This window comes from Eleutherodactylus coqui, chromosome 12 (genome assembly GCF_035609145.1).
Source record: "Eleutherodactylus coqui strain aEleCoq1 chromosome 12, aEleCoq1.hap1, whole genome shotgun sequence".
NCBI lineage: Eukaryota > Metazoa > Chordata > Amphibia > Anura > Eleutherodactylidae > Eleutherodactylus > Eleutherodactylus coqui.
Genome location: NC_089848.1, coordinates 56415406 through 56443054, shown reverse-complemented (window position 1 = coordinate 56443054; position 27649 = coordinate 56415406). Strand labels below are relative to the sequence as shown.

The following is a 27649-nucleotide window of genomic DNA, read 5'->3' as shown; positions in this document are numbered from 1 at the left end:
TGGAACAACAACATAGGAGGATAAACAGGCTGAACTAGATGGACATTGTCTTCATTCAGCCTTACATACTATGTTACTATGTTTAATAAGCCATGTAATGTGAATAAGCATGTAAGCCATCTCTATACCACCTTGGAAAAAACCAGTAGCCCTCCATCCTGCATCAAAGGCCAATCTACCAGTCAACCACAACGTAGCTCTGATCGGACGAGAGGCAAGAACTTTAAAAAAACCTGCTTGTGTTTTCTCTTCTGGAGAAGACTCTGGTTTGGGTTATAGCTTTTGTCATGTTCCAGGCCGGGGGTGTAAAAGGGGGCATTGCTTCTATTGATTTCAATGGGAGTGAAGCTGAGTAATACAATCCCAGCCCTGACCACCAATGAGGACTTCCGTCGCGCTGAACTGACAGCAGGCTCTAGGTTCAGCTCATTGGCGGGGATCCTGAGTGGCGGACTACTGCCAATCAACGGCTGATGACTTATCCTGAGGAGAGGTCATCAATAGTAAAAGTGCGGAATATCCCTTTAAAGCTGCTATGGTAGAGTATTATCAGACCACACAATGCATCGCTGTATACAGGGCTCCGTAGCAGCATACCGGTCAGACTACCCCTGCAGCATCGGGTGGGGGAAGTTGATAGGGTGACACTCAGGATCAGCACAAGATATGTAAGACAAAGTAGCAGCTATGTTACCATACACTGATTGTAGACACTGCAAGGGGATGTACAGCCCGGCAGAGCTTCCCTGGCAATAGCAGCTGATGGTCTTGGCTTTGTGAAGCAGGACTCTCAGCGATAAGCTTATTGGTGGCTTGGTTAAATATAAAAAGGAGCCGACGTGATCAGAAACTCCTGAACATTGTAAAATGATATGTAAAGGGCAGATAACCTTATTTAAAGGGAACCTGTCGGGAGGTCTGAGCTGACAGAACCGCGGGCAGCAGGAGATCCCAACAGGCTAGTTAATGGAACCTCATAGAGAAAACATTGTGTACAGATCTAGGAATATCACGATAACTCCGTTTACAGGAACAAATTGCAGTTAAAGGGGTTGTGCCAAGTGACAAGGTCATCCCCCATCCACAGGAGAGTAAATCACTTTATAACTCTGCGGCCCAACCGCTGGGAGCCCCACCAATCTGACAACAAGAGTCTGATCGATCCGCGGGTGGATAGGGGGAGGGGGGCCGTGGAGGACGCTACCACGGGGGGAGGGGGGGCCGTGGAGGACGCTACCGCGGGGGGAGGGGGGGCCGTGGAGGACGCTACCGCGGGGGGAGGGGGGGGCCGTGGAGGACGCTACCGCGGGGGGAGGGGGGGGCCGTGGAGGACGCTACCGCGGGGGGAGGGGGGGGCCGTGGAGGACGCTACCGCGGGGGGAGGGGGGGGCCGTGGAGGACGCTACCGCGGGGGGAGGGGGGGGCCGTGGAGGACGCTACCGCGGGGGGAGGGGGGGCCGTGGAGGACGCTACCGCGGGGGGAGGGGGGCCGTGGAGGACGCTACCGCGGGGGGAGGGGGGCCGTGGAGGACGCTACCGCGGGGGGAGGGGGGCCGTGGAGGACGCTACCGCGGGGGGAGGGGGCCGTGGAGGACGCTACCGCGGGGAGAGGGGGGCCGTGGAGGACGCTACCACGGGGGGAGGGGGCCGTGGGGGCCACTACCACAGGGGGAGGGGGCCGTGGGGGACACTACCACAGGGGGAGGGGGCCGTGGGGGACACTACACAGGGGGAGGGGGCCGTGGGGGACACTACACAGGGGGAGGGGGCCGTGGGGGACACTACCACAGGGGGAGGGGGCCGTGGGGGACACTACCACAGGGGGAGGGGGCCGTGGGGGACACTACCACAGGGGGAGGGGGCCGTGGGGGACACTACCACAGGGGGAGGGGGCCGTGGGGGACACTACCACAGGGGAAGGGGGCCGTGGGGGACACTACCACAGGGGAAGGGGGCCGTGGGGGACACTACCACAGGGGGAGGGGGCCGTGGGGGACACTACCACAGGGGGAGGGGGCCGTGGGGGACACTACCACAGGGGGAGGGGGCCGTGGGGGACACTACCACAGGGGGAGGGGGCCGTGGGGGACACTACCACAGGGGGAGGGGGCCGTGGGGGACACTACTACAGGGGGAGGGGGCCGTGGGGTGACACTACTACAGGGGGAGGGGGGCCGTGGGGGGACACTACTACAGGGGGAGGGGGCCGTGGGGGGACACTACTACAGTGGAACGGGGCCGTGGGGGGACACTACTACAGTGGAACGGGGCCGTGGGGGGACACTACTACAGTGGAACGGGGCCGTGGGGGGACACTACTACAGTGGAACGGGGCCGTGGGGGGACACTACTACAGTGGAACGGGGCCGTGGGGGGACACTACTACAGTGGAACGGGGCCGTGGGGGGACACTACTACAGTGGAACGGGGCCGTGGGGGGACACTACTACAGTGGAACGGGGCCGTGGGGGGACACTACTACAGTGGAACGGGGCCGTGGGGGGACACTACTACAGTGGAACGGGGCCGTGGAGGACATTACTGCAGGGGGCTGTGGAAGACATTACTATAGGGGACCGTGGAAGACATTATTATAGGCAGAGAGGGCCGTGGAAGACATTATTATAGGCCGTGGTGGACACTACTGCAGGGGGAGGGGGCCATGGAGGACATTACTGCAGGGGGAGGGGGTCGTGGAGGACATTACTGCAGGGGGAGGGGGCCGTGGAAGACATTATTATAGTGGGAGGGGGCCGTGGAAGACATTATTATAGGGGGAGGGGGCCGTGGAAGACATTATTATAGGGGGAGGGGGCCGTGGAAGACATTATTATAGGGGGAGGGGACGTGGAAGACATTATTATAGGGGGAGGAGGCCGTGGAAGACATTATTATAGGGGGAGGAGGCCGTGGAAGACATTATTATAGGGGGAGGAGGCCGTGGAAGACATTATTATAGGGGGAGGAGGCCGTGGAAGACACTATTATAGGCCGAGAGGGCCGTGGAAGACATTATTATAAAAGTGGGATAGGGCCGTATATTATAGGGGGGGCTATAGAGGACATTATTATAAGGGGAAGGGTCTGTAGAGGACATTATTACAGAAGGGAGCTGTAGAGGAGATTATTACGGAGGGGCTACAGGGGAATGTGGCCATGATGACTGTGGGGTATTGCTATTATATTGGTTGCTGTGATTACAAGGAGCGGGCAAAACCCCATCCTTTATGTGTATATTACGTTGAACTACATTATACACAAAGTATTTCCTTAAATGGAAGCTGTTAGCACCTCGTGGCCACAAAACCACAATCATGGAGTCATACAGCTGGGATCGCCCAGCCCTAGCTCTGTTTGTCCCCTCCTGGGTAGTAGAGCACTAAGTGTTGTCTTTAACCGTTCCCGACACATATATGTATATATACGTCCTAACTGTACACACCCCATGCAGTTAGGATGTATGTAGATGTATGCAGTGGACACGGGAGGCGGATCTTTGACAGCTAGCACAGACCCACAACAGCAGCGATCAAAGATAACTCAATGTGCAGCTGTTAACCCTTTACATGCCGCTGACAATCCCGACGGCACTATTTAAATGTCCCAAATCACCCTGCCGCAATAAAATAGCGGGGTTGCCGTCCGGGTACGATGGCAGACAGGGGCCTTCTGAAGGACCCCAAGGTCGCCATGATTGTTTACTGTTAACCCTTTCCAATACACTGTCTGACTTCTTCCTACATTCTGATTGAAGCTCATACAGCTCCAATGTCAGAAGATGTCGGACAGGTTATTCTCACCATCTATTGCCAGCCACTCCGCTGTCAGAGCCTCTCTGGCGCACACACACTGGCTTTAGCCAGCAGATGGCAACGTTGTATAACAGCAAAAAGAGAAAGCCTTTTAGGAAACCCTGGATCCAAAATTGGATTGGAAAGGGTTAAAACGTGACCTTAAGGGACAGCCTGTAATAAAAGTATAATGCAGTACTATAGCTAACAAACAACCAAATCTCCTATGGGGACTTATAAAAAGTAAAAGTAACTAAAAGGCTTTTTCAATTATTATTACAGTAAAGCAAAAAAAAGGGCTAAAAAAAGTTTAAAAAAAAATTCCTTTTCCCAATTGTCACATCCCCAAAAAATGTAAAAAAAAAATGTAAAAATTGGTATTGCTGCATCTGTAAAGGTCCAATTTATTAAATAATCCCATCATTAATCCTCCATGGTAAATGCAGTCAGAAAAAAAAAAATTCAATGCCATAACTGCTCTATTTCTCGAAGAAAAAGTGAAATAAAAAGCAATAAAAAACCTCAAAAATGGTACAAATCAAAACTATAGATCACCCCCCAGAAAACGAGCCCTCAAACAGGTCTATCCACGAAAAAATAAAGTTATGATTCTTTTTGAAAGTGGAAATGCCAGAACTGCAGAATGTGACCCGGACACAAGAGCATCAGTGACCCCTGATCATAAAAGGGTTAACGTCCATTACACTCCTGGCAGTGTGGCATGAAATATCCCAGGATCCATACACTTCTATTGGCAGCTTTCAGCCCCAGATATATCAGTCACGGTCTGTTGTGTCTTTCCACGGATTCACCAAGAGCTGCGCAGTTCTATCCTTTCCCTGCAGCCTGACGGTAGGGTAATATTACCAGTACTCCGCATTCTACAATGCTTTTGACATTACTCATTATTATTCAGACTTGATAGGAAAACTGTTAGGTGTCAGAGTAAAATATTTGCAAATGAATATAACATTGTCATAAAACCCCACCGGAATATAATTAAACGGGGCGGAAGAACTTCATTTTATAAACAACTAGCTGTAAAGCAAGCACTTCATTGCTCAGCTATCAAAGTTATTATATGGCTCTCAATGCTCCATGACACGCCTGTCGCACATTACCAGTTAATGGCGAGAGTTAGGATACTGTCTAAACGAAAAACGGTCTTCGCCGCCCATATAACCAATCACAGCGCAGCTATCACTTCATATTCTGCTCTTGCAAAATGAAAGCTCTCTTGTAATTGGATGTTATGTGCAACTAAGGCAGTTCTTTAAAGGGAACCCGTCGTGTCCCCACAGTACCAGAAACTATGATAGGATCCAGCGGCACGAAAATGTGACTGCTCAGAATCCAGCAAAAGTGCACTCCAATAGACCGCTACAGGAGAGCGTGAACTCACCCGATGTAACAGAGGGGAATAAACCAAAAGGACCCCAAAGGTGCACGCAAGAGGGCCAGGAAAGCCTCAATAATCCATGCTGGGTATACCCATCTCCCACGACTTAGCTATCCTTACTAAGAGGGCGCCGTTCGTCTAACGCAAAATCGCAGAAACTGTCTCAGAATATACAGAGCAATATATGAAAAATATATGTTCAGGACACACTCAAAGGATGATATAGCAGACCACATAGAGATGGTTTGTCAAACTCAAGGCCCATAGGCTGAATCTAGCCCGTCACGTCAGTATATGTGGACCGCAAAGGACCCTCTGATTTAGAGCCTCTTCTAGATTGGAGGGTCCAGAGCCATGCCAGGAAGACCCCCAAGTGCATTGTTGACTCGTTTGTGTTCTGCCACTGGGCACTACAGGCCAAGTTCTCATTCATTTCAATGGGAACTTTGCCTCTAATACCAAGATGAGCCACTGCAGAGAAAACGGAGCTGTCTGCTTCCTTCAGATATCCGCTCCCTGCACAACTGCAATGACCCAGGGAATAGCTGATAGTAATATGAGGTTTCTGAAAAGCTTGGTGACTTTAGCCTCCTAACAATCACCAATACACCTTTCTATGGTAGTCATTTAGTCACCTTGTTCTACCTTGCTCATCTGGTGCTATAGTATAACCCCTGCACAAGTGTCCTAAACCGCCCTGGTGCCTATGCTCAACCGTCTAACAGCTGAGCTCCTGTTTGAACGATCGCGATCGGAGGAACCTCCAATACTGAGCGTTTAACCCTTTCATCACAGCGGCCATGAGTGACCTCAGTACGAGCACAGGGAGAGTTCCCACCTTTGATTGGCTCACTAGGTTTCCCATTCACACAAAAGGTAATTAAGGGACCCCTGTGCAGTCAGCCCCGGGGATCTGAATGGGAGTTGTGCATGCAGTACCAAATAAGTCCACTATGAAGCATATTGTGTGCTCCATCAATGAACGACCGCCTGTCTGCAGTGGATGGAGGGGGGCGGCCAGAAGAGATCTCTGGGATGCCGTGCCTCCATTCTCTCAAAGACTATCGCTCTTGTCTGAAAAGCACAGGAGCCAGAGTCGGTAGGATGTCTGTCAAGCACTTGTGTTCCCCTCCGCCAGTCGTCCTGTGTAAGGGTACCTCTATGCAAACTATGAATCTTGGCACAACCCTTTAAGCTTCATGTATGTAAAATACCTTTAAACCATGGCCATGCGTTCACGATGAATTTGGAAAAATGTTGAAAAACTTTGCCACCTCGTAACCGAGATAATTCCAAAAATAATATATCCTGGAATTTCCACTTATGACGTCTCACCCAAATAATTAAACTGAGCCTGGCAGAAAATAAAAGTAGCATTTAGGCTGGGTTTTCACCCGGCGGAAATCTCGCGGTTTGGCCGCAGCAAAAAAAAAAGCAAGATTTCCGCCGGGAAAAGCGCCGCTTCAAAACCCGCGGCACTTAGCTGCTGGTTTTGAAGCGGCCTGGCTGCTTGCTCTTTCGCTGCGGCCAGCACTCCCGTAGAGGAGAGCGCGGCCGCAGTGGAAGAAGAAAAAAAGTGAACATGCTGCGGCCGGCAAATCCGCGCCGCAGTGCCGGCTTCTGCTAGCTTTGCTGTGGCGGATTCGCCGTCCCATCTGAACGAGATTTCTCAGAAATCTCGTCCACATGGCTGGTTAATCCCGGGATTAGTGGCCACAGGCGGATTTGCCGTGGCTAAATTCCGGACGGAATTTCCGCGGCAAATCTGCCGCGTGTGAACCCATCCTAATAATACATTAAGATATATATATATGTATATATATAAATAAATAAATAAATAAATAAATAAATAATCACAAAAACTGAGCCCCCTGTGGCATATGGCTATAATAAAAGTTTTAAAATATAACTTAAAGGGGTTGTCCGGCCAGAAACATCAGGTCTCATTACTTCTGTTTGCCCATTTCCATGCACTTTGTAATATACATTGTGCATGGAAAATGAAGCAAACAGAAGTTTTGGACTTACCTTTAGGGGTGCCCCCCCCTGTGTTGACCCTCGGTCGTCCCAGGTTACGACAAGAAATCTTCTGCATTTCTTGTCGGGCCGGCAGCAGCTCTCGTCGGCGCTGGAACGCTCCTCTTCCCTTCCGCGCATGCGCAGTCCTTCTTTCTTCTGCCGGGACCGCGCTCTTTACCTCTTCATCGCAGGGGACGCGCGCCGCCGGTCGGCGCATGCGCAGTACACTCACTTCCTGGTTTCATATACCAGAGCGGAGTGAGTGTCTGCCTGCCGCTGTCGGGACCGTCGGGACTTTAAAAGTATGTGAAAGGGGAGAAGGGGAGAAATGTTGGAGAGATGGATGGATGGATGTGTGCACGGGGGGGGGGGGGCGGGGCAGTGATGTGTGTGTGTGGTGTGGTGTGCACGGACCGGCTGACAGAAGTCCCGGGGGAAGGGGGGGGTGTGGAGTGGGAGAGATCGATGGATGGATGGATGGATGTGTGCAGGGGAAGGGGGGGGGGGCAGTGATGTGTGTGTGGTGTGCACGGACCGGCTGACAGAAGTCCCGGGGGAAGGGGGGGGGGTGTGGAGTGGGAGAGATCGATGGATGGATGGATGGATGTGTGCAGGGGAAGGGGGGGGGGCAGTGATGTGTGTGTGGTGTGCACGGACCGGCTGACAGAAGTCCCGGGGGAAGGGGGGGGGGGTGTGGAGTGGGAGAGATCGATGGATGGATGGATGGATGTGTGCAGGGGAAGGGGGGGGGGCAGTGATGTGTGTGTGGTGTGCACGGACCGGCTGACAGAAGTCCCGGGGGAAGGGGGGGGGGTGTGGAGTGGGAGAGATCGATGGATGGATGTGTGCAGGGGAAGGGGGGGGGGGTGCAGTGATGTATATGTGCATTGACCCGGCTGACAGAAGTGTGGGGAGGGGGGTCATTGTGAGAGGGGCACTATGAGGGCATGTGTGTGTGGGGAAATGTTTTACTTTACTTTAGCAGGGGGCGGGGCCTGGGCGGGGAGGACTGTAGAGCAGTTCAATAGAGGTGGGCGTGTCGTGGGCGGGGCTAGGACGTGAGCTGAGGGAAATCCTGCCTTTTCATGTCTTACTACCATCGGGAGCGCGCACAAGAGGGGGGGGGGGGGGGGCGCAGGGCATGTGAGAAGGCAGCACAGAGGCGCCATCTTTGAAAACTGCAGAGAAGATCAGTCTAAGGTAATAAACTGACATTGCAGCTGATCTGCCGGCCAGTTTGAGCCCTAGTATGCTGTCTGTTACTATCCTTACTGAAAGGAAAGCAGCAGCATTATAAAAATTTTTACCCTGTGTGGCCGGACAACTCCTTTAAATCTTGTAGTAGGAGAGAAAATGCTACAGAAATGAACAATTTTAGTACTTGTTGATATTGACAGGCATTAGCAATAAATATGCATATGATAATCTGTAACACAATGTGACGTTTAATCTCCTGATATTCCCTCGAGGCTCTCGGTACAGATGTTACCGAACACCCCAAAAAGTCTCCATTAGCCACCGACGATGCTCTTACAGATGTACGGCACTATTTTCATTGTATCTGCTATTTGGGTTGTAACATTACCTTGGCAGCTGCACGTTTCCCACTGGGCCCTGCTGATTCCAAAGCACAACCTGTCCACCTTCTCCCTAAGAAAGATACAAACATGTTTAGTTCTAGACCAGTCATAATTAATCTGAAGGCGTCTCGGCGGAGCGGGGTGTGGAAGACTCTTCATCTACACAGTCAAGATCGTTCTTAATGTGCAAATATCCACCATGAAAAACGCTTTCTAAAGAACAAATGAAGTACGGCTGACTCACAGTTACAGCGTGAACTAGATCTATGAACGCCAATTCCATAAAGCCGGGACGCTGTGCAAAATGTAAAAGAAATGCTAAGGAAAAAATAAATTGGCAATCTCATAGAACCATATTTTATTGACAATAGAACATATCAGAAGGGAGATGCATTTAAAATACTAACTCATGTTGATGGCAGCAACACATCTCACAAAAGTTGGGCCCGGGCCGTGTCTACCCTTCAGATCTATTTCCACCGCCAATGTGACCCGTTATTTGTACAATTCCATGGAAAAACAAACTGAAATTTTGTAGAGTGGAAAAATAAAAAATAACAAATAATCTGGTTGTATAAACTTGCAGATCTTAAAACTAATCCTTTGTTGATGTACTCTTTGACTTTATGACAGCATTTAGCCCTTTGGGTAGGTAGGTGTCCATCAGTATCAATAACTGATTGCAAGGGGTTAAAACATCGGGACAGTCCGAAAATCCAGCATCTGTGATTAGTCCATTGTTGGGGGGCGCTACCAAGCAGGGCATATTCTTCAAATCTTCCTTCACAGCTCTATTCACTACAATGGAAGTTGTGCCTGAAATACCATGCCGGGCCACTGCACTATATGCGGAGCTACTGGCTTCTTGCTCCGTACACCCAGACAGCGTCCTGTTGAGGCAGACCACTACCGATCAGCTATTTATGATCTATCCTGAGGTTAGCCAGCAATTTTTTGAGCTGGAAAATCCCATTAATCAAAGTATTAATGACCTCTTGTCCGTCCATGAGTGAGTGAGTTACATGCCCTGATCACATGATGGTGATGTCATCATAGGCCCTAAAGCATAAAACATGCAGATGCTGACAGCATGACAGCAGACGTGTGCTGACAGGACCTGTGATGATGTCACCGCCATGTGATCAGTTTACTGGGCTCTGACCTCTGCCCCTGATCACATTATGGTGACGTCATCAAAGGTCCTTCACTTTATTAAAAATCTGCACAGCCAGACAGCAGTTGTGTGCTTACAGATCCTGTGATGATGCCACCTTCATATAGCATGTACCAGAGCAGTGTGCGCGCGCGACGCGCATGTACCAGGGCTGTGTGCGCGCGCAACGCGCATGTACCAGGGCTGTGTGCGCGCGCAACGCGCATGTACCAGGGCTGTGTGCGCGCGCAACGCGCATGTACCAGGGCTGTGTGCGCGCGCAACGCGCATGTACCAGGGCTGTGTGCGCGCGCAACGCGCATGTACCAGGGCTGTGTGCGCGCGCAACGCGCATGTACCAGGGCTGTGTGCGCGCGCAACGCGCATGTACCAGGGCTGTGTGCGCGCGCAACGCGCATGTACCAGGGCTGTGTGCGCACGCAACGCGCATGTACCAGGGCTGTGTGCGCACGCAACGCGCATGTACCAGGGCTGTGTGCGCACGCAACGCGCATGTACCAGGGCCGTGTGCGCGCGCAACGCGCATGTACCAGGGCCGTGTGCGTGCGCAACGCGCATGTACCAGGGCTGTGTGTGCGCGCAACGCGCATGTACCAGGGCTGTGTGTGTGTGCGCGCAGTGCCCTAAACCGCAGCCCCCTGTGATGGATCTCAGTGCTGTTGAGTTGGCTGCCTACTTCAAAAAGAAAATTGATGACATCCGTCAAGAAATAACTTCCCAATCCCAGACTAGCCCTGACCCTAGTCTTGTCAGCACTGCATCTAGCTCCTGCTCACTGTCTGTACTCAGACCATCGACAGAGAAAGAAGTCTCGAAATTGCTCTTCTCTGCTCGTCCCACCACCTGCGCTAGCAACCCTCTCCCCTCACACCTCCTCCGATCCCTCTCCCCAGTGGTTATCTCCCATCTCACCACTATATTCAACCTCTCTCTGACCTCTGGCATCTTTCCCTCTTCTTTCAAACACGCCATCATATTCCCACTGCTAAAGAAGCCGTCTCTTGACGCGACTGATGTTGCCAACTACCGACCCAAACCTCCCCTTCATCTCCAAACTACTAGAACGGCTGGTTTACTCCCGCCTTGTAAGCGATCTATCAGAGAACTCTCTCCTCCACCCCCTACAGTCTAGCTTTCGACCCTAACACTCGACAGAAACTGCCCTTACAAGGGTATCAAACGACCTACTGACAGCCAAATCGAGGGGTGATTACTCCCTACTGATCCTCCTCGACCTCTCCGCAGCATTTGACACTGTCGACCACAAACTCCTCCTCAGTATGCTTCGCTCCATCGGCCTAAAGGACACTGCTCTCTCCTGGTTCTCCTCCTACCTATCTGACCGCTCTTTCAGAGTCTCCTTTGCTGGCTCTACCTCTCCTCCTCTTCCCCTTGCTGTTGGGGTTCCTCAAGGCTCGGTCCTCGCCCCCCCCCCCTCGACCTTCATCCACAAAGCCCTTCACAGCACAGCGCCCCCCCATATTGCCTCCCTCATCTCAATCCATCACCAACCCCGGGTTCTCCGCTCGGCAAACAAAACTAGACTGCACACCCCTCTAATTCGAACTTCTCACTCCCACCTTCAAGACTTCTCCAGAGCAGCATCAGTCCTCTGGAACGCACTACCAAAGGATACCTGGGCAATCCAGGACTCAAAAAACTTCAGGCGTGCTCTAAAAATGCACCTCTTCAGGGAGGCATACCGCATTCTCTAAACAAACTCATAAACCGCTCCTGCAGTCATACTGATCCTGCCGTCACATGGCTAAATATCTGACCATTGTCTGTATATAGCATCCCTCACTCTCCACCTTGCCATACTGTGCACATCTCCAGCCATTTTACCTTCTATATCACCCCATTACTTGTAGTATGTAAGCTCGTTTGGAGCAGGACCCTCACCCCTATTGTTTCCATCAACTGATTATGATTGTAACCGTGGTTCTGTAATTTTTTGTACTTTTGTCTTTCTGTATTCCCCCTGTCTATGTAAGCGCTGCGGAATATGTTGGCGCTATACAAGATTATTATTATTATTATTACCAGGGCTGTGTGTGCACGCGACGTGCATGTACCAGGGCTGTGTGTGCGCGCGACGTGCATGTACCAGAGCTGTGTGTGCGCGCGACGTGCATGTACCAGAGCTGTGTGTGTGAGACGTTCATGTACCAGGGCTGTGTGGCGCATTGTGCTACCAGAAACACTGGTGATATAATTTCCTAATAATTCCGAGTAATATTTCTATTATAAAACTGGCGACCGACAACATGAAATTACTCCATCTACAAAGTATCACAGAGCATGCCCACAACACTCTCCCATAGAAGTCAATTTTTCATTTCTTATGGGGAAAAAAGTGTTTCTGAACATGTTTTTACTTATCAAGCCCTTCAAAGTGTATTTGTGAAACCTGAATGAATGGGAGCGGCCACTTTCATTGTAAAGTAATCTATCCGGCATTAAACTATCCCCAGTTTGTGAATGGCCATGCCACGGTCATTATGGGTATTGCATAGCAGTGTCATGCATACAAAGATACAACAGCCTACAAATTCAGTGGCAGCCTACTTTATATTTACATAACTGCCACCATGAAACAACTCAAGGGAACATGCGGTACATGGAGCAGAGATGTATCCAAAACGAGGACCACTGCAATGACCAGGGAGTTCATCAATAGAGAGGTGATCTCTGATGCAATGTTCAGAGGGATAGAACAAAATGGGCGCTGGCATCACAGCAATGGGAACGCAACCACTGAACCCTTATTAGCATAAGGTTTGAAGGCTCTGGAGATTCGTGGTCAGACCAAGGAAATGGCTTATGTATAGTGATAAGTGAACTTTTGAAACGTTTAATATGGTAGGTTCGCCCAAGTTTTGCAAAAAGTTGAGTTCAGTCTAAATCGGTTCGAACTGAATTAGAAGTTCGCCAAAACCCCTAAAGCTGGTGGAGAACGCCGTATAGGAGCCACAAAAGCCCTGTATGACACTCTGAGAGTATTACAGGGCTTCTATGGCTCTTTGACAGTATTATACACTAATATTCAAGACTAGCGTTGTGCAAATCGAACCAACAGAACCCTGTTTTCGGTAGAACTTTGCTAAAAGCTCAGTTCGGGTTCGCCCAGAATCAAACTTTTAGCAAAGTTCGACCTACAACAGGGTTGCACTAGTTCGGTTCGCTCAATATTAGGCCTATAAGTAAAGATTGAAAAAAAACACATCCCTTTAGTGGGTGTCACTTGGCAGGCCATATTTTATGTTTCTGTTATATTCAACTTATATTGTAAAGTTTAACTGTCGGCATAATTATAACATTAAATTATTTAAATTAGGCCAAATATGTTACTTCAATTGTCTCACTTTACAACACGTCAGAATAAGAAGCACATCTTGTGTTATTTTTAAAAGGTTCCTTCCTCATTAAAAACATGTTGTCAAGCAAAGAGAAATTTGGCCTTCGACATCGAAATGTAAAAAGCAGATATCACAATACAGAAGATTTGTCACTGCCTGAATTTACACCCAACTACACTTATGTTATATACACACACTGATCAGCCAAAAAAGTGAGTAACATTAATTATCTATTGACTAGGGTGGGATAGATTAGGCAGCAAGTGGACAGTCAGTTCCTGAAGTTGATGTGTTAGACGCTAGACAAAATCGGCCAAGGTAAGGATCTGAGTGACTTTGGTAAAAGCCAAAGTTGTAAAGGCTAGACGACGGGTCGGAGCATCTTCAAATGGTAGCTCTTATAAGGCATTCCCAGCATGCAATGGTTAGTACATACCAAAAGCGGTCCAAGGAAGGACAACTGGTGAATCAACAATAGTGTCATGGCCATCCGAGGCTCCCCCCGCCCCCTGCATGGTGCTCGGTCGAGTAATCAGTTACTTGACAAGACCGATGCTTGATGGAGCATCAGCCTTAAACGAGCGTGCTCGCTCATCTTTGCTACCGATCCAAAGTATGGGGCCACAACGCGTCCCGAGGAGTCACATATTCACACCGCCATTTCAATGTGCCAGAGATTACAGTGTTCAAGCCCTTTTCAGAATTCTTGTACAGAGGGTCCTGATTGGCTTAGTGGAATGCCTTTGATGTAGACATTGACTTACAGGGTAGTTATCCACCGGTGGCACTAGCGAGATTTCTGGAGGAGAGCTAAATAGCAAACTTTTCCCAGTAAGATTCTCTTTACCAACTGGATCACGGAAAGCAGGCAGAACCTTCCAAGTACTGTATTAAAGGTATCTCGGCCAGCCAATCAGAACCCTACTCTCCACTGATGAGGAGCAAGAAAAATGAACTCAGACTTATCAGATTACTTTGATCTTTGCAGACTGTTCCCTAGCATTCACATGGTTGAGTGCCTAGAAACCCTGAAGCCTCATTAATGTCTACGGGCGGATTTGATTTGCAGAGATCCATTAGCGTCCGCAAAACAATTTAAAGCATGCGGATGTGAATTTTTTTTCGGCGTGCTGATCGCACACGCAAGACAATGTAGCAACATGCTCCATCTTTCTGTGTATTCCGCACTGACGGCATCCATTGAAGTCAATGTAAGCCGTCCGATCCACGGCACACCCGCCGCTGACACTGAAGATCTGATGCGATTCCCGCGGGAAAGCAGGAGAAAAAAAAATCCACTGCGCGTGCACCGGGCATATCGACCAGCGCTCACGGACACATCCACCATACTGAAGAAGACAATGACAGAGGAGAGCCACGCTATATCCAGAGAGGTGAGAAAATGTCCCATGGCTGCGGGAACGCACGGAATCTGTACAGGATTCCGTACTCTGAATCCGTGCGTGCTGTGGACATGAGGCCTAAGGCCCAATGTCCACGGGCGGATTTTACTTATTGAATCCACATGTGAGATCCGCAGCTCTAGCCGCCCATAGAGAAGCATTGGGCGTCCGCACTTCATTTAAGTCTAGCAGGTTTGATTTTAAATGATTTGCAGATGCTCCATTTTACCGCTGATCTGGCTCCATTCATGTCTATGGGAGCTTAGGATCCGCAGTGCATCTGCAAATACATTTGAATGCATTTGTGGATCCGCTGCGGATTTGAAGGTTAGAAGCAATTTGGGAGGTGGGGTTGCAAATTTCCAAAGCGGATGCAATATCCGCGTGTGCTTAAAGGGGTTGTCCCGCGCCGAAACGGGTTTTTTTTTTTTTCAATAGCCCCCCCGTTCGGCGCGAGACAAACCCGATGCAGGGGTTTAACAAAAACGGATAGTACTTACCCGAATTCCCGCGCTCCGGTGACTTCTTACTTACCTTGCGAAGATGGTCACCGGGATCTTCACCCACGGTGGACCGCAGGTCTTCTCCCATGGTGCACCGTGGGCTCTGTGCGGTCCATTGCCGATTCCAGCCTCCTGATTGGCTGGAATCGGCACATGTGACGGGGCGGAGCTACGAGGAGCAGCTCTCCAGCACGAGCGGCCCCATTCAGAAGGGAGAAGACCGGACTGCGCAAGCGCGTCTAATCGGGCGATTAGACGCTGAAATTAGACGGCTCCATGGAGACGAGGACGCTAGCAACGGAGCAGGTAAGTGAATAACTTCTGTATGGCTCATAATTAATGCACGATGTATATTACAAAGTGCATTAATATGGCCATACGGAAGTGTATAACCCCACTTGCTTTCGCGGGACAACCCCTTTAAGGCCTTATGTCCACGGCACGCATGCTTTTCCAGTGTAGAATCCCACAGCGGATTCCAGCCATGCCCGCAGCCATGAGGCCAAAAATGACATTTTACTCACTTGTCGCCACGTGGCGCGGGTCTCCTCCGTTGTGGCCGGATCTTCTATCTTCTGCATGGCGGATGCGCTTCGGACACCAGCAGTGCGCTGTGCACATGCGCTGTGCCTTTTCTTTTTTAAACTCCTGCTTTCCTGCAGATCCACGGCTGTGTCGTGGATCAGATAGCTTCCATTGAACTGTGGAAGTTGTCCATGCGGGAAAACCGCAGAAAATAGACCATGCTGCGGCGGTGATCCGCACGCTGGGGGAAAATGACATCCGCAGGTATTTAATTACCTGTGGGTGCCCAATGATTCCCTATGGGCGCGGATCGCACGCACACTCTCAATGCAGCACAGACACTTGGTTCTCTCTCTGCAAAGATGGCTGCTGCTCTCTCTGTGTCGTCACATCCTGCTTCCTTCTCAGACAGGCAGGCTGACCTCATAGGAGTGTGTCCCTCCAGCATCACATTCCCAGTGCAGGGGCTGCTGACCAGAATCACAGAAACACATATACACTCAACTTTAACACAGTTTAAACAAATGAAACTTGGCACATCATTGGGCTGTATATTAGGACAAGTATATGCACAGAAGCAGCACTCCTATTGCCATAAGGCTGGGACACAGTCTGTATATTACATATGCGCAGTGCAAAATTATATTATATATATATAAAACACTTTTTAAAAATCTCCTGCTTTCCTGCGGATTCGCGGCACGTCCACAGTGACAGCTGTGCCGCGGATGGGACGGTTTCCACTGGATTCAATGGAAGCTATCCCACGGGATTTACAGAATAATGGAGTATGCTGCGATTTCTTTCCGCACACTGAGAAAATTACATCCGCATGCTTTTAATTGTTTTGCGGATACTAATGCATCCTTATGGGCGGCTTCATTCGCAGCCACAAATCAAATCCATTGGTGGGCATTGGGCCTAACTGTTGGGTGCTTTATGGCTTGCCAGGAAACATTCTGTTGGGAGCTGGAAGAGGTCCTATCTAGGACTGCAGCAGAGTCTGTTCAGAGACTATGCCATCATGGATGGACAGCACAGACCAATGCCAATGCCTCCCTCCCACCCCTCTCCCTTTGAAGTGTGTGTTTTATTAACCCCTTTAGAACGCAGCCGCCCTTTTTCCTCATTTTTTATTTTTTCATCCCTACTTTTAAAAAAATTCATAACTCTTCTTTATCCATTAATGTAACCGTGGGGGGGGGGGGGGGCTCAATTTTTGCGAGAAGAGTTGCTTTTTTTATGGAAATTGTAATCTACCATCTAATGTACTTAAAGACTTCAATTCTAAGTTGAGTAAAATATAAAGAAAAGTGCAATTCTGGAATCCTTGGGAGGAAGCGGTCGCTTCTACAGTATACACACCAAGATTTATACAGATTTTGGGGGGGGGCGGGGGTTGCAGTACCACTTATAAAAAATAAAGTATATTTAGAAAAAATAAAATTATTCGCTGCCGCCATCTTATGACAGCCACAACTTTATTTTTTCGACGACATAGTTGTGCGAGGGCTCGTTTTTTTGCAGGCAGTCCTGTAGTTTCTATTGGTAACATTTTGGAGGACATATGACTTTTTGATCGTTTTTATTTTTATTTTACATTTTTTTATACTGCGATCTGACAGGCAATCAAGCCACTCCACAGGCATGGCTTTATAGGCAATCTGTAATGTCAGCACTGGGGCCTGTCAGCAGGTCCCCAGATTCCACAGTAACCAAACAGCACCCCACGATCTCATCGCGGGGGGCCATTCAGGACCCCTGATTGGGGCATTTAAATGCCACTGTCAGAACTGGCAGTGGCATTTAAAGGGTTAACAGCTGCGATCAGCACGAGTGTCGGCGGGATCAACACCTAATCCCCTGTACATCATGGAGCGTTAAGGGTTAAAGTTCTGTGTGCGTGACTCCCCCATAGTCTATTTGTCTGTTACTTGTTGACTGGTGTATAGCTTTATTAGACCGCTGGTGTAGAGCAGATAGTAATGTATTATGTAGGATTCTTGCCTTTGCTGTATTTTATGCTTTTGTGCTACAACGTATGCGTGATATTTACTGTGCCGTTGTCAAGTCTGTCCTGTATATTATATCTTTGCATTTGACTACCGATTGTAAATAAAGCCATTTCCGATCTCTCCAAGAGAGTGCCGTCTACAGATCGGTGTCACTGGTTTGGCAGACGTCCTTAATCATGTTTCAAGGCTCTTTAAAAGGGGATCCTGTCCCCACTATCTCACCCCCAAAACTGACTTATTCATGAGTTGCTGAGCTAACCACACCCCCATTCTCTTGATAGACAGCTTGTCCCACCCACTATTACCCAGGAACCTGGTCTATCAGTAGAAAGGAGGTGTGGTTAGCTTGGCAGCGCATGAATCAAACCGAGTCTTCTTGGCTTGATAACTTTTTTCTGCTCGTTTGCATGTAGCGTTGGATAACTTTAGAGCTTAGTTTCGGAGGTCCTTGAAGGGGGTTAGGAAAAAAGTGGACATTAGAAGTGATGGATTTCTCATTCCCTGCCAGCCAGTGACATCGATTTTAGGGATAGGAAAGTCCCGCAGCACACCTAACACATGCACTTAAGTGCAGAGGTTCCAATCTGTGTATGCCAAGCCACCTGTGGGGTCATGAACCCAACCCCAAATAAATGCAATGGTATCCAAGGAGGCGGCAGCATCAACGGTGTAGAAATTGTAGAAAAAGGTTTTATTGCTCCATAAAATGGCGACGTTTCGACTTAATCTAAAGCTTGAAAAAGCCTTAGATTAAGTTGAAACGTCGCCATTTTATGGAGCAATAAAACCTTTTTCTACAATTTCTACACCGTTGATGCTGCCGCCTCCTTGGACACCATCAATTTTAGGGATGACAGGCTCCCTTTATTAAGTAGGACATCGGCATACAGGACATCTACCTATAGGTGGCACTAGGGAGGTAGCATATTCCTTTTTAGAGGACAGCTAATTTGCACATAAGATCAGAAGCAAAGAGACAACAAGTCAAGAAATTCTTCTGATTAAATACAAGGTGATAGCGGCATATTTTGTAATGGCACTTTATCTCAGGCTGCCCTCGCACGGCGCTCTACCCTCACGCCATTTCCAAGGGCAGAAAAGTGGATGAGATTTGGAAAATCCTATTTACATGCTTCAGAAATAATCTGCACAAAACGCGTACGGAAATCGGCATGCGGTGCAGAATTCAATTCCTCTGCATGTCAACTGTATCGCCGTTACCACTACGGAATTCTCCTCTACTCCACAAGTGGGTGGCATCCGCACAGGAATACGCGATAACACCGACACCAAACAGTGCGGGTTTTAGGGCAGGCTGCCCGCTGCGGACCCCGTGTTGCAAATCCCCTCCCGTGTGAACTCTGCCCTACAAGTCAGTTTTACATACTTTGACTGTTCGACAATAGAGCATAGTTAACAACCCTACAGAGATCCGGTCCAACGGATGGCAGATTAAAGGAATTTTACCGGAAAATTCACAACAAGGGAACTTTTTCAAAACAAGTGAAAGGATAATAAGTGGTAGAATTGCACAGAGCAAACAAAAAGGCCATTGCAAACAAACTAACAGCTTCTGTATACTCTGATGGGTCACCAGGGAAAAACTGCACCGCTCTGATTTGCATTCAGTTTTTTTTTTAGAAATGAGAACAAGTTCTTCTTGAAACAGAGAAGTTGCTCTCTTCAGGGCAAGCCGGATTCTGCGGCCCTCCCACATGATAAATATCGGAGTGTATATCATGGCCCAGATTTATTAAGACGGGCGTTTTGTACACCGGTTTTGATTTAAAGTGCAATGGAGTCAGATGTGCTAAATGTATTAAAAGGGAATCTGTCAACTGGAACATCTTGTCCAAACTGCAGGCTTTGCTTTATGGAGCAGGAGCCCCTGAGCAGATTGTATATATGGTTTATGGGGAATGATTCATTAGAACTTGTGTTTTATTTATTTATATCTCTGCACATTCTGAGCTGGAGTCCAATGGGTGGAGCTATTAGTGATTGACAGCTGTGTATGACTGTGCATACAGTTATCTGCCAATCACTGATCGCTCCACCACTGATTGCTCAGCTCCTCCTGCTTTATAGACTGCTGCCTGCTGTTTGAACAGCATATTTGAGCGGACGGATTCCTTTTAAGAGGCATGCCCGTTATTAAATTTAGTACATTTTGTAGCCCGTCTATGCACCTGTAAATGGAATCTATACCAGCTGTGAGCTGGTGGGTGTAGATCTGCGCTACAGTTTCTACCAGCTTCTGGCATAAATGACAGTAAATCTGTCAAGTTTCCAGAGGCCACGCCCCTCCCACTAAATTCCACTTTTTTTGAAAAAAAGATGCAAACTTTTGCTTAAAAAAAAAAAAAAAAAAGAAAGAAAAAAATGCATGCATTTGGTCGGTGCTTCTTCTTAAGGTTTTTTCTGACATTCCATTTTCTGTTATATCTGGGGGAGTTCTGGTCTCAGACACCCCCAGTTTGCATCTGCAGCTCTCCTTTGATTCAGAGGATTGGAGTACTGGGGAGAAGACGCATCGTGTGAGCATCCGCATATTCCAGCAAGTGTGGATTGGATCTACCTGTGGCGCTCTCTACTATTCTTTGATCTTCTTAAGGTTAAGGATACACAACGACTTTGCTCGTGTGACAAGAAAATCGCAATGTCACACTGCAACAATGCATTGAAATTACTGTCAAAGGCATCATTTCTGATCTGCCACCTAACACGACATGCCAGTTGCAAAAAATCCCAAACTGCTCGACAGATCGCAAGAGACTATCACCACTGATTGCAACGCAGTTTGTGTGCGATTACGACTTGCCCGTGATCGGTCTGCAATTTGGCAGTTTTTTGTTTTTTGGTTTTTTTTAACAGACAAACTGCTTCTGTAAAATAGTCCCGCTGCAGCAAGTTGTAGACAAGTCACAAAACTTTGTTAGACTGTGTAGCCCCAGTCCAAAGGGCAAGTGTCCTTTCAAAACACTAACGGTATTAATCAGTGACGGTCTAAGGCTGGGTTCACATGGGGCGGATTTGCTGTGGAAATTCCGTGTGGAATTCCTGTGTGGCAAATCCGTCTGCGGCTCCTAATCCCGGGATTAGCCAGTCATGTGGACGAGATTTTGCAAAAATCTTGTTAACACAGGGCGACCAATCCGTCGCGGCAAAGCCGGACGGAACCGGTGATGCGGCGCAGAATTGACAGCCACAGAATGTCAATTCTTTTTTTTTCTGTTGCGGCCTTACTGTTCTCTATAGGGAGAGAAAGCCGCAATGAACTGCCAGCGACCGAACCACTCCAAAACCCGCGGCAAAATGCAAAGGGTTCTGAAACTGCGGCTCTCCCGAGGAAATCTTGGGTGCGCCAAGCCGCGAGATTTCCACAGGATTTTCGTCACATGGAAACCCAGCCTGAGTCCTGAGGCCTCTGCTAATTGCTAGGTTAAATCACTAAAAATAGTAAGCTGCGCCTCTTCTGCCTTCGTCAGAGAACGTTGTAGCCTATCCTACCAAAGGTAATTGGAGTGTGCGAGCTGTATTCTAAGTGTGCTGCTTTCTAAAGTGTGCAGTTTATTAAGTGTGTGACTTGAGATTAGTGACTTTGGATTCAGGGACTCTGGAAGAGTTACTTCTATTTATTAACTGCTTATCTATTTTAATTTTTGCATAAATTACTATTATCTAATTATCTGTACGGTCCCCATCCATGACGGACAGTGCCGCCCAGTGTCTATACTGCGCCATGTATATAGTCCTTGAACAGTCGTTCGAGGGCGCATACTGCTGTACAAGATGTGAGCATGATGCGCATTCAGAAGCCCAGATCCTGCATCTAAATGAGCAGCTTGCAACACTGAGATGTATTGACAATATGGAGAGTTTGCTGCTCACTGAGCTGGGGTAGATGTGGGAGTGGATGGTAATATGGGAGTGCGGAATGATTAGGCAGCTAGTTGGGTGACAGTCAGCAGGGGTGGAGGGAAGAGATCCAGGGAGCCTAGTCCTGAACTGGTACACACCAACACGTTTACAAAGTTGGCAGATGAGGGATTGCCATTACAGGATTAGCACTGCTACAGTACGACATACCCTCCGACCACCAGGGGGATGTCCGCTCCAGTAAGGAGGTGAGCACAGGCCAGGCCAGACAGGTCCTGGTAGTGGAAGACTCAATTATTAGGGGGACAGACAGGGCAATCTGCCACAAAGACCAGGATTTTTGCCATAGCATTACATCGTACCGCGATCTGACAGGCAATCTACAAAGTCACGCCACGGGAATGGCTTGACAGGCAATTTGCAATGACAGCGCTGGGGCCTTTCAGAAGTCCCCTGGCTGCCATGGCAATCTGGTTTCAGTCCGACACATCGCGGAGTGGATTGACAGATTACTGGGGGGTTGGGGGGTGGGGCTGGTGAGGATCAGCAGTCATGGTGCGCATTGGCACTAATGACAAAGTTAGGGTTCCTGCACACTTGCGTTTTTCTTTCACGCGATATCGCGGCGTTTTTTTCACACAATTGTCAATGGGACTTTCGAATGTTAAAAACGCGTCGCAAGTTGGTGCCTTGCAATTTTTATGCAATGCATTTAGAAAGTCCCATTAACAATCGTGTAAAAAAACCTGCAGTGATATCGCGTGAAAAAAATGCGCAAGAAAAATGCAAGTGTGCAGGAGCCCTTAGAGGTAGGTGGAAGGACCATAAAAACGATTTCAGGGAACTAGGATGCAAGCTTAAGGCTGGGTTCACATAGGACGTATTTGTGATGGAAATTCCATGCAGCAAATCTGCCCGTGGCTCCTAATCCCGGGATCAGCCAGCCACGTGGATGAGATTTAGCAAAAATCTCATCCACACGGGCGGCCAATTCGTCGCGGCAAATCCGATCAGAACTGGAGTTGCGGTGCAGAATTAACAGGTGCAGCATATCAATTCTTTTTTTTATTTGTTGCGGCCGAACCACTCCAAAGCCAGTGTCTCTCGTGGAAATTTTGCAGCTTTTCGATGTGGCCAAACCGCGAGATTTCCGCCCCGCGAAAACCCAGCCTAAAGCTCCAAAATAGTATTTTCTGAAATGCTACCTCTACCCCCATGCTACACCAGAAAGGTAACGGGAGATTAGGGAGGAAAACAAGTGGCTCAAGAGTGTAGGAAGGAGGGGTTTGGGTTCCTGGACAACTGGGCAATAACTGGATGCAGACGACACTAAAAACAGAAGAATGAACATCAAATTCCTATAGAGAAAAGCACAGAATATGTAGAAATTAAAAATGATCCCATTACTGAAGTGAGGAAAGGCCAAGAACAAAATATGTATAAAAAATTAAAAAAAAAGAAAGAGAGAGAGAACAGTTGTGGAGATTAATGAGGGGAGAGAGGGAAGTCCAGGTCAACAAGTTCCAGGAAAAGGCAGAAAAAGCAGAGCGAATAGAGCTAAACGCTTAAAGGGGTTCTTCCATTAAAAAAAAAAAAAAAAAAAAAAAAAAAAAAAAAATCTAAAAAAAAATATATACTTACCTATTCCTTTCCCGTCAGTCTACTTACCTGATCTTCACCTCCCCTATATTCTCCTGTCTCCTGCAGTCGGGGGGGTGGCGGGGGGGGGGGGGGGGGGTCACCACCTTGAGCTGCCCAATTTTTCTCCTTCCTGTGATGTTATGTACATTGGTTGGCAGTCTTCTTCCTGCCCCGCAATGTACATTACGTCACAGCTCACAGGCCAGCAGGGGGGAGTGCCGATCTTCTTCAGAGACTACTCATGCCTGCTGTCTTGGCAATAGATTACAACTCCTTCCTACCCAGTGAACGCTACAGTACAGGGACCTAACCTTCACTGACCCAGCCGGAAGGAATGTGAGGAATGCCAGCTTCATAACAAGACCGCCGGCATGAGGCGAGTTGACCTGGGACACTGCAGAAGCTCAGCCATGAGAAGATGTGGTAAGGATTTTGATGGGGAAGAAATAGGTGAGTACAGATTTTTTTTTTTAATGACAAAACCCCTTTAAGGGCCTGGGGTATCCTGGGCTACAACTTCTAAGAAACAAACCGAGCACCTATGTGGGGGTTAGAACAGATGTGTGTATACATCCAATGGGATCACGGCAGTGATGGAGTAAAGAAAACCATTCCCACTGTGATAACCTGCGTCAGGGTGCCCCGTCTTATATATCTGCACACTTAGGAGTCCAATATAGAAACAAAAGTGGAGATAAAATGCAAAGAAATAATGAAATGAGAAGCACAGAAACAATGGTGAAACGCAGAGAAAAATATACCGGGCCTTTCCTCGTCTCACTAATGGGATCATTTTGTAATCTGTACATACTCTGTACTTTTCTCTATCGGCATTTGATGTTCCTTCTCCTGTATTTGAGTGTTGTCTGCGTCCAGGCAGATCTGCGGAGTCATTGTATATTTGGCTATGTTTTATGATCATTTCTATTAATGCAGGATCTACATGGGATTACCTTTGTCTTATTTACACTCAGCAGCTATTAGCTAATGTATGTATAGGTCTTATTATGCAGTCTGACAAAGGGCATAAGCCCGAAACCTTACAGTTTGTTGTGGATGTCAAGAAAACTTCCAAGAAACTTGATGAACTTCATCTAAATCTAGTGTGCGTGTCCCAAGTATACACTTCGGGATTTGGTGGAGTCTTAGACGGGGAGACTACTAAATTGGATGTCTACAATCAGGATCGGTCAATGGGGGCCCCACTTAGCATTAACATATGTAAATAAATACTACTTTGGATTTTGGCTCAGTTGTCCAATTACTGTTGGTGTACGATTCTAATCTTTGTATTGATTTTCTTCGGAGACTTCGGAGGTCTATGACATCTCAGAAGTTTTCTGGAATTATAGTGAAACTCCACATTTGGAATTGTATCCTTCCAGAACTTCCCCAACTTCTGCTCATATATGAGTCAACAGAGGAGTTCTTTTGCAGCAGTCGGTATTCTGTAAAGCTTTTAGTCATGCTATTCACGCCAGTGAGCACACAGATCTAATTCCGTTCTAGGGATCCATGCATGGGGCAGATTTGTTGACGAAATCTCTGTGACCGATCCTCTCATTCAGACCGAAGAAACTGATTTTTATTCAGAGAATTTCTGCAACAAATCCACCTCATTTGAATGTACTTTACCAAAGAATTAAAAGTTATGACTAGAGATGAGCGAGCGTACTCGAGCGAGTATTGCCATTTTCGAGTACACGCCCGCTCGTGCCAAAAGATTCGGGGGCCGGCCAGGGTGAGCGGTGAGTTGTGGGAGTGAGCGAGAGAGCGAAAGAGATCCCCCGCCAGCCCCCGAATCTTTTGGCACGAGCGGGCACGTACTCGAAAATGGCAATACTTGCTCGAGTAATTTGCCTTATCGAGTACGCTCGCTCATCTCTAGTTATGACATTTTCTAATAATTTATTACATTGCTTACAAAATTGTGACTTTATTTCAAGTTTTAATCATATTAAAATGCAAATCCAGAAAAAAAGTAAAAAAGTAATGCTTAAAAAATAATGAAAAACTCATCTGTATGTCATCATCCGCTTACTAGCCCTGTAAAATCGTGCGTTTCCTATAAATCCAATACAGTCCTACCATGGCAGGAAACAGGTTAAATTTCAATAAGCTAGTATATATATATATAAAAAAAAATATCACTAGAACTAGTTAGTGGCAAGGCAACATCTAAAAGCAATAAACTCAAAATTAAGGGATAAATAATTTAAAGCACATCATGAAAAAAGTATTAATAATTCATCAGATAAATAATTTACTAAATAATCAAATAAATAATGAAATACATAAATAAACCAGCAAATAAATAATTCTGCAATATAAAGGAAATTGTGAAGTAGTAAGCAAACGCTGAAGGAAGCATTGCCTTTTTAACTCCATTTGGTCCGAAGTCCGGTAGCCGAGAAATAAGAAGTTGGCAAGCGGTGGATACAACGTATATCCTGCAGAACCTAAGAGTGCTGGGAAATGCGCGGCGAGACGGGCTTTTATGATAGATAGTTGAGGAAAGGAAATGAATTAAGATACAGTAGACGATTACCGTGATATAAGCTGCACCTTAAATATAAATTGGTTGCAGTAAACACATCATTAGCAGTTTGTAACGTTATACAGTCTTGTTGCCGCTTCGAACACTTAAAAATTATTGCCACAGGTGGAGGGGGAATAACTCCGTCAAGTCTTTGGCAGCGCGTTTCAGTCTCTTTATAGGAAACGGCTCTTCAAACTTGAATGTCTGCTTTCAGTTCTAATAATAATCCTAACAATCAAAATAACAATAGCATTTGTTTTCTTTTTTTTTTTTTTTTTTTATTATCTGTATTCGGGCTACCGTGGGTCTTACCAAGTATTTCGGCAAAAAACACATGACAGCAGACTGTGCCCTGTTTTTTTTGCATTTAATTTGACATACAATCTGTGCAACCTGGCACTCGTTCAGATGTAAGGAGAAAACCGGATAAGGACAAAATTAACATGTAACATGTGGTTAACTTTTAGTTAACAAGTATCACAAGCCTCTGGGGAATGAGACAAAAAAATTAAAAACAGGGAAAAAAAAGATACTTGCTTAGCTATAGGCTTTCTATTTGTTTTGGCTGAGCATCCAAACTTTGGGCAGGATGCCTTGCTGTGCAAATGAAATGAGGCTAGTAGAGGCTATCTGTCAATGTCTCAGTGCGAAGAGTTGGATTTCGCCTCCAGAGTAACTAACGTTCTCCGCGACGAATTCACTTTTAAATGTCACAAGACTATTCTTAATTAATAAACTGGTTTTTAGGATAAACATTTAATAACAAAGCTTTCGAATTCAGAGCCATATACTGATAGTGTATTCCTGCGTTAGAGATCCTATTACAATGTAGGAGGTGGAGGCAAAGAAACTTCATGATGCAAACCAAAAAATTATGCCCCCTTCGTGGTCCCAGATTGGTTCCCCAATCAGGACAGAGATTCAAAAAGTCCAGAGACTTACACAAACGAAAAAATGAAGGAGCCCGCCCAGGTTGACATGTTTTTAGCAAATTCGTAGATTGTAGACCAATCTCCATCAACTGTGCACCGTAGTCTGGCGCCTAATCCTTATTCCGACCCTGCCACGCTATTCAATGAGCTATGTACTTAGTGGTTTCCAACAGCTCCATGGACATTGAATGGAGTGGCAGGCAGCATAGATGACTGCCGGTCCATCCTAACTTCTCCTTATCGCAATGGTGTGGTGAGAAGGAATGGAGGTCTCAGGACCCCTATTCTAGTGAGTGACTGGGGTCCCAGCGATCATAAATTTATCAACTATAATAAATGTCAATTATGGGAAAACGACATTTAGAGTAGCAGTCTGTGTGATGTACAATACTCGGTTACCCCGTAAGTCAATGGTCAATCCTTTTAAAGATTTTTTTTGGGTTCTGGTGATCAAACATCCAGACATATTGGGACTTATTTACTAATGCTGTTTAAAAGTTGGTGCACAAAGACTAGACTGTTCTAAAATACACCACAATTATGACAGCAGCTGTGCTGAATGAGAAATCTGTCAATGTTTTAGGATTGTCTAGTAGAGATGAGCGAGCGTACTCGGTTTGGGTGTTCTTGCACTCGAGCACCGCTTTTTCCGAATAACTGACTACTCGGACGAAAAGATTCGGGGGCGCCGGGGGTGAGCAGGGGGTTGCAGAGGGGAGTGTGGGGGAAAGAGGGGAGAGAGAGCTCCCCCGTTCCCCACTGCTACCCCCCACTCCACCACGCCGCCCCCCCGAATCTTTTCGTCCGAGTAGTCAGTTACTCGGAAAAAGTGGTGCTCGAGTGCAAAAACACCCGAACCGAGTACGTTCACTCATCTCTATTGTCTAGTC

At 47.5% G+C, this 27649-nt stretch overlaps 1 long non-coding RNA gene across 1 annotated transcript in view; it reads right to left on the bottom strand.

The window, feature by feature from the left end:
• Positions 1-27649, bottom strand: part of LOC136586921 (uncharacterized) — a 211145-nt gene that overhangs the window by 160854 nt on the left and 22642 nt on the right. The window contains exon 2 of the long non-coding RNA XR_010787353.1: positions 8795-8859. This is a non-coding gene — a long non-coding RNA (uncharacterized lncRNA). The remainder of the gene's footprint in view (positions 1-8794; positions 8860-27649) is intronic.